Below are 8,121 nucleotides of genomic sequence, written 5' to 3' on the forward strand. Positions count from 1 at the left end.
TCCTCCTCCTCCTCTTCTTCCTCCTTCTTTTTCCCATACAATATCAGAGATTGAACCCAGGACCTTTGCATTGAGCTACACCCCCAGACCCTTTTCTGAGATAGGGTCTTGCTAAATTGCTAAATTACGCAGGCTGGGTTTAAACTTGTGATCCTCCAGCCTGTGCCTCCCAGACTTCTGGGATTACAGATTTGTACTACCACACCCAGCTGCCTCCTATCGTTTCAAAGGCACACGGGTCCATCGTTTGTAATGTGGTCCAAGCCTTATGAAGGGGAAGCTGAGAGGTCAGCGCTGCTCCGCTGTCGGGAGCTGATGTTTCCATTGCTCACATTTCCACGGATGAATGAGACAATTTGCTTTCTCCTGGTTTCCTCTCTTGATAGGGAGCGGCAGGCAGGCACAGAGGTGTTTTGACTGAAGTGTCTTTGGTGTTCCCTTTCTAATAAAGGGCTATATATTTGAGCCGAACAGTCATTTTTTTCCTGAGCACTAAAGTAATACCAGGACTCTCATTGCTCAAGAAACTGCTGAGTAAAATCTTCCGCCAATGTGTCTCCCTGGCATTCCTTAACCCTATTGATAATGATAAAGTCTCATAAATCTAGGTAAATCTTTAATTACGCCTTCAGAACGTGACGATATTATAACTGTGACAGAATCGTAAAGGGCACATTCAAAATTAGCTCTGTATACATTTTATGAATACGGAAAAGAGTAGAGGTGGCTACAGTTAAAAAGGAAATACCAAAAAAATGGTGCTTTTTTCATCGTTGCTGCAATCGTCTTCGAAGATGAGAATTTTTTTTTTAAATCATTGTTAGGAAAAAGCTCTATTTATTACTTCTGTATTTTTTAAGAGCTACAGGATCAGCTTTGTCCTACCACATATTATGAAAACCGCAAGCTGAAGTAGAGAGCGGGATATATGTGTCAGAACACCTTTTGGCCTAAAAATTGTTCTTCCTTGTATTAAGGAAGTGTGAAATATTTATGGAGAGGGGAGATTCTTGGCACAATTTCTACAAGGCACTAACAAAGCCCAGAATGTGTTTTCTTCCCCGCCATCAGGGCGAGTGCAGCCTCCTCCTCCCCCACCCCTGCACGTGTGCACAGCCCCGATGCAATTTATTTTTATTTGCAGCTAATGCATATATTTTTACTTGTGTGAATAATACCGAGTAAGATTAAGTCCTTTTATTTTGCTAATTAAACTGCATTTTTCAAAACCTGGGGAGGTAGTAAGTGACAGGATTAACAAGGGCTCTTGCAGAGTTTTGCTGTTCTCCTGATTAGATTAGAAGGATCTGATACGGAGGCCGGAGCTGATGAAGTGGTTTCCTCCATGTGAGTGAATGCATGACCCTAGTTTATCACCACGGCTTCATAAAGAAGTCTTCCTTACTGTCGAGAAAGCCCTACCAAGAGTGAAAATGACATTAGCAAAAAGCTAAGCAAAAGGTCAGTAGAGCAGAATGAAAAGGAGAAGGAAAGCAATGCATTCCTTTGATTCCCACCCCCCCCCTTTGGAAGGGTTGAGGAAGACACACTGCCAAGCTGAGTCTGGCTGGGTGAAGCTCAGCCCACTGTGTTCTCCGGAGATAGGGACACCTGTCTCAGCCTAAGGACTTTAAGGGGGATATATATATATATATATATATTTTTTTTTCAAGGAATGGGAAGGATAAAAGGGCATGTTGAGGAAAGCGCCAACTGTCCCACCCCTACCACTAAGTAGGCTTCCTCCCCTAAGCATGCAGAAACCCTTTGGGGCCTGGCCTGAGTCAGCACCAGGTAGCTGGACCCAAATCTCAATTTCTGAGCAGCAAGGGGCCAAGTCAAGAGAATAGGAGAGGCCACTCCTTCTTGCTCCCTGCTCACACCCCAGGCTTCTAGCCCCACAGAAGGGAGAGGGAAGTGAAATACCAAACCAAGCAGGGAGGAACATCACAGTGGAGTGTGGTTTCCCAAATCCTCAGTGGTGAGCAGGGAAGACGGGAGACAAGGGCAGGGTAAAGACAAGCTCAAGAAGGGATCTGCACAGAAACTGCATCCTTCTGGCATCTGAAGCCTAGCCAAGTAGAAGCCAGGCCACTGTGTATCTGTGTATTGAATTATTATGGCCCCTCCTCCCGTAATCCCTACATGAACACATTGTTTTATTTTTAATCACACGTGTGCACACAGTAGAGTTCACTGAAATATAGAGATGGATAGGTTAGGGATATATATGTATATATATATATATATATAATTGACCTCTCTCGGGATACAGAACATTTCCATGGCCCCAGAAATCCCTGTGCCCCTTCCCAGTGGGCAGCTGCCTTCCTACCCACCCAAGCTACTTCTGTTCTGACTCCTATTTCCCTAAATTAATTTTGCCTGTTTGAGAACTTTGTAAGTGGAATTCTACATAATGTGATCTTCGTATCTGGCTTCTTCTACTTAGCACAATGTTTCCGTGATCATCTGTTGTGGATATCGACCCAGGCTGACCTTGAACTCACGGCAATCCTCTTATCTCAGACTCCCGAGTGTGCCACCACCCCCCACAACATTTTTCATCGATTCCACTTTTTTTTTTTCTTTTGCAGCATGAGGAATGCGACCCATGAGCTCATGCATGCTAGGCAAGTGCTCTACCACTGAGCAATGTCCTTAGCTCATTTGTTCTACTTTTAATGAGTGTCTGGGTTCCTTCTGGTTTTTAGTAATTATGAATAAACTTGCTGTGGCCATTCTTTTGCAAGTCTTTTGCAGATATATATTTTGATTCTTCTTGGGAAAAATGTAAGTAATGGGATTGCCGGGCTCTAAGGTAAGGTGTATGGTTAATTCTATGAGAAGTTACCAAACCACTGGTTATTTAAGCCAACGATGTGCAATGTGCTTCTCACATTTCCTTACCAATATTTGATATAGAGTGTGGTTTAAATTCTAATTGTGCTACTGAGTAAGCATATATCTCTCCAAATAATGATTTTCACATGCATTCCCCTGATGATTATTGATATAGTCATGTTTTCATTGGACTGTAAGTCATTTAAATATTTTCCTTTGTGAAGTATCTGCTCACATGTTTTTCCCACTCTTTACACTGACTTTCCTCATTGAGCTATATGCCTTTATATTTTGAGTGCTAGTTTTTCCCTGAAATGTACATTGAACGAATCTTTTCTACCTATCTTTAGTTATGAACTGATGCATTTTCCTTTCTACTAACAGAGTAGAACTGCCTCCTTTGGTGCAAATTTTTTATCAACACATGTAATGTTTCACATCTCCGCACAATGAAGACAGAATAGTTCCACCATCTCAAAAAACTTCACTCATAGTTATGCCTTTGTAGCCACACTATATCCCTGAAAATCACGGATAAAGTCCCTGTTACTATGGATTTTTTTTAATTGACAAAAATATTTGTATATTTTAGTGGAGTACAGCATGAAAAAGGAAATGAAATTCTTTTATCAAAGAGTTACTTACATTTCTATGTTTAGTACCTCGTTATTAACAATAGCTAAGGTACTGTCTACCTAGAATGTACCAATAAATTAAATTTTTTTAAAAAAACAATAGCTAAGGTATAGAAACAACCTAGGTAGCCATCAATGGATGAATGGATAAAGAAAATTTGGTACTTGCATATAATGGAATACTAGTCACAAAAGGAAAGAAATCTTGCTGTCCGCATCACAATGCATCTAACAGGAGGACAGTATATAGCTTTTATCAAGGAGGATGTCATAAAAATGGAATCACACCTGGGTGGTCCTTTGAGGCTGACTTCTTTGACTCAGCTTCACTGAAACTTAAGCCATTGTGTGTATCAAATAGTTCATCTCTTGTGATCCTGAGTAGAATTCCATCCCAATTTATTTTAGTGGCATATTTGTATCAACAAACGCTTTTAATTTGGGTCGGGACTTATCAATATTCTGTTATGATTTGTGTTTTCTATGTTATAACTGAAACATGCTTGACCACCGAAAGTTCAATAAAATGTGCTCTTACGTTTATGCCTAAGAATTTGTAGCTTTAGTTTTCACATTTATATCTATAATCTATCACAAATTACTTCTTGTGTATTGTGCCAGGTAGGGTATGAGTATGTGTGTTCTTCAGTGTGAATGTCTTTGCTTTAGCATCATGTGCTGATTGTCCTTTTCCCATTAAATTGCCTTTTGTCAAAAGTCATTTGTGAATCTATTTGTGGACTCCGTATTCTATTCAATTAGTCTATTGTCTACTTTTCACCAATGTACTTTGTCATTACTTTGAAAGGATTTTAGGCAATATTAAAACCAGGCAATGTATCATTTAATTTTCTTCTCTGTTAATATTGTTTTGCTTATTCTAGGGTCCAGGTGAATTTAAGATTCGGCATGTCAACTAAAAGAAGAAAACTCTGTTTTGATTTTGTTTTTTCATTTTTTCTTTATCTCATTGAGTTTATTGTTGCGATTTTGATTTGGATGACATTAAGTCAACCTTAGGATAGATCATAACAATAGTGCATTTTAAAATTTAAGAACATAGTATATCTCTTCATTCATTTAGATCTATAATTTATCTAGGTACTTTTTCATATTTTTCAGTATAAGGCTCCACATATTTTCTTATGTATTTTATTATATATAATATTTTAAATTTTCACTTTCAAGTTGTTCCCCCTTAACATGTAAAAATGCAAAAAAATTTCTAGTATTTATGTTGTCTCTAGTAACCTTGATAAATTCACCTATTTCTAATCAATTATAATTTCTTTTGGCTTTTCTACAAGTACAATTCTATATCTATAAATATTTATATTCTATATCTATAAATGTTAATACAGATGCTCCTTGATAGATTTATATTTCTCTAAACACAAGTTGAAAATATTGTATTAAAATATTTTTAGTATACCTTATTTACAGAATATTACAGTTTAGCTATATAATACACTGTAGAGAGTCCTGTGGCTTAACTGCATGCTTGTGTGGCTGTCTAGGAAAGGTAGTTCTCTGCCGCTTTGCAGCATCAGAAAAACTATGGTACTGCTGGTATTCTAAATTATCAAGCTGGGAAAAGATAAAGATGCAAAAATGAGAGCTACTTCTACTGAACACATGTTGTTTTCACACTATTATAAAGTTGAAAATCATAAGCTGAACGATTATTATGTCAAGACTTTGGGCATTTTCATTTCTTTCTCTCCAAACTTGAAGCCTTTTATTTCTCTTTCCTCCTTCCTCAGGGTGGACCCTCCAGTGAATTTTGGATAGAAGTGATTAAAGTGAGTATTTATTATTTGTTCTTGTTATTAGGAAGAACTGGGTATCAAAAATGTTTCTTCTGGAATTATTTTGTGGAGAAAATTTCATGAATAGGTGTTGAAATTAGCAAGTGATGTTTTTCTGCACTTATTGAGACTATCATGTGTTTAAAAAATTTAATTTGTTAATTCTGGTAAATTATTTTTTTAATGTTAAACCAACCTTGCATTCATTAAATAATCCACATAGGCAGGATGAAATATCAGTACCTTTTTTTTTTTTTTTACTGGATCATATTTTGTTAAGAACTCTTGCATCTGAGCTCATAAAAAGTATTGGTCTGTAATTTTCTTATTTTCTAATGATCTTCTTCAGTTGCCTTATTATCACTGAGCTAGGTTCATCGGAAGAGGTGTGACACATTCTTCTCTTTTCTTCTATATTTTCTGACTTTATGTGAGATTGGTATTATTTCTTCACTAACATTTGATAGAAGTCAACACTGAATCCATCTGATATGTGAGACTTTTGTAGAGAGGTTTGGATAACAACTTCAGTTTAACAGTTATGTGGCTAATCCGCTTTTTTATTGTTAGCTTTCCTAATTCATGTCTTTCTATGTATTTTTCAACTTCATATGAGTCATTAATTTTTACAGAAAAGTATTCATAGTATTCCTTTATTACTTGTTAAATATTTATTTTATCTCTAGTGATCACCTGCTTCATTACTGGCATTGAATATTTATGTTTACTCTCTTTTGATTCCAATTAACCTAGTCATCTTTAGCAAGGACTATTTTTTTTCAATTTTGGTCAATTTATATTCATTGTTCTCTCTAGTCTTCTCTTTGTTGCTCCTTTTCTTCTATTTGTATGGCTTGGATTTACTTTGATTTTTCTTAGACTTTAAGTTTAGTGCTTTGGCTTTTGATACTTTCTCTTCTAATATAAACATTTAAGACACCATGTTTTGCCCTAACTATTATATTAGCTGCCTCCCATACAATTGCATGTGCTATATTTTCAGCATCACTTTTTTAAAAATCTTTGCCATTTTTCCATGGTCATTTTTTTTCTTTACCAAGCAGGTTATTTAGAAGTGTGTGGTTTATAGCTAAATATATGAATATGTTCCCGGTTTTTGTATTACTTATTTTGAACTTTAATTTCATATGATCAGAGGAAAAAAGCTCTATGGTTTTAGTCTTTTGAAATATATGGAGACTTTCCAGGCATAATGGCACACAACTATAATCCCAGCACTCAGGAGGCTGAGGCAGGAGAGTGGTCATGGGTTCAAAGTCAGCCTGGGCTACATAGTGAGATCAGGTAAGTCTGAAGTACATAGTGATACCCTGGCTCAAAACAAATTTTAAAAATTGCACACAGGCAAAGAGATATGTGAAGACTTGTATCAGAGTCCAGCCTAAGTTCTATTTTGGCAAATGTTCCACATACATAAAACAACTATGTATTATGAATTAACAAGTGTCAGCTTTTGCAAATGTCATGTAGGGAGAGTTGGTTTCCAAATTCATTTTCATCTATTTGTTCTATCAACTATTGAGAGAGAAATACGTAAGACTCCAGTGATAGTTGTAGATTTATATAGTTCTTCTTTTAGTCCTATAAGTTTCTCTTTGTGTTTGGAAAATTTGTTCTGAGGTCTACCTGCTTTAAATATTGCTATTCCTCTCAATGAATGACCAACAATTTCTTCTAATAAGATAATCTCTTTAATTCTGATAAAATTCTTAAATCTTCTTTGTCTGGTATAATAGAAACCCTAAATTTCTTATACTTAATGTTAACATGATACATATTTTCCTCTCTTTTTACTTTTAATTTTAGATTAAAATTTATATTTCAAATATGTTTCTTCTAATAGTATATAGTTCTATTTTGCTCCTCTATTGAATCTCACAATCTCTATGCCTTTCATTTGGAGTTTATTTTTAAACAGCTGAAATGACAAGAACATAAAAGAGAAGATAGTAAAAAAAAAATATCTAAGAGAAAGAGCTCAAGAAGTTTTCATAGAAGTCTTCTGGAATTCTGGGACGAATTCCGAAACATGAATGTATATGGTATAACTTTGCAAGACCACAGGGAGTAGAAAAGTTTACAAGACAAAATATGAACAGAAATGGAGATTCTAGAGGACACATAGCAATGAGAGCCACGGGAGTTTGGGCCAGACAGGATAGAGAAATCGAACACTCCAAGGAATCAACTGAGACCCAGTAGAGGCTTCAATTTGGAGTAAAGTGAGTCAATCTCCGAATAAGGATGACTCAACTCTCATCTAACAAAGTTTAACAACACAAGTGCAGACAGGACCAAAAGTCTCTATTAAATTAATTAGAAATAAAGCTCAGTAGTGTTTAAACAAAGATGGTAAAATACAATCTCAATCATGTAGCAGTCAGAATATATAACAAACAGTAAAAAAGGAAAATTACCAAATATGTAAAGAAGAAAATTTTTATATATAACCAGGAAAAAATAAATGAAAACTTTTCTATAAAATAGGTCCTAAAATTTCATAGAGAACTTAGCATTTTATGAAAGCTTTTATAAATATGTTCAAAGACTTAAAAGAAATTTTAGTTAAAATGAGTGAATGAATAGGAAAATCTCAGCAGGGAAACTGAAAGCTATTAAAATAAATAAAGTAGAAATTCTAAAATAGCAGAATGAAAATTTCACTGGGTAAGGTTCATAATATATGGAAAAATGCAAGAAAAAATTCAGTGAATTTGAATATAGGTCAGTAGGAACCACTGCACTTAAAGTATAAAAAAGACTGAAATTAGCAGAGATGCAGAGGCCTGAGTAGTTCAATCAATGGCTAATAT

The sequence above is a fragment of the Fukomys damarensis genome, unplaced genomic scaffold, assembly GCF_012274545.1.
Source record: "Fukomys damarensis isolate Sample0158 unplaced genomic scaffold, DMR_v1.0_HiC HiC_scaffold_19, whole genome shotgun sequence".
NCBI classification, from domain to species: domain Eukaryota; kingdom Metazoa; phylum Chordata; class Mammalia; order Rodentia; family Bathyergidae; genus Fukomys; species Fukomys damarensis.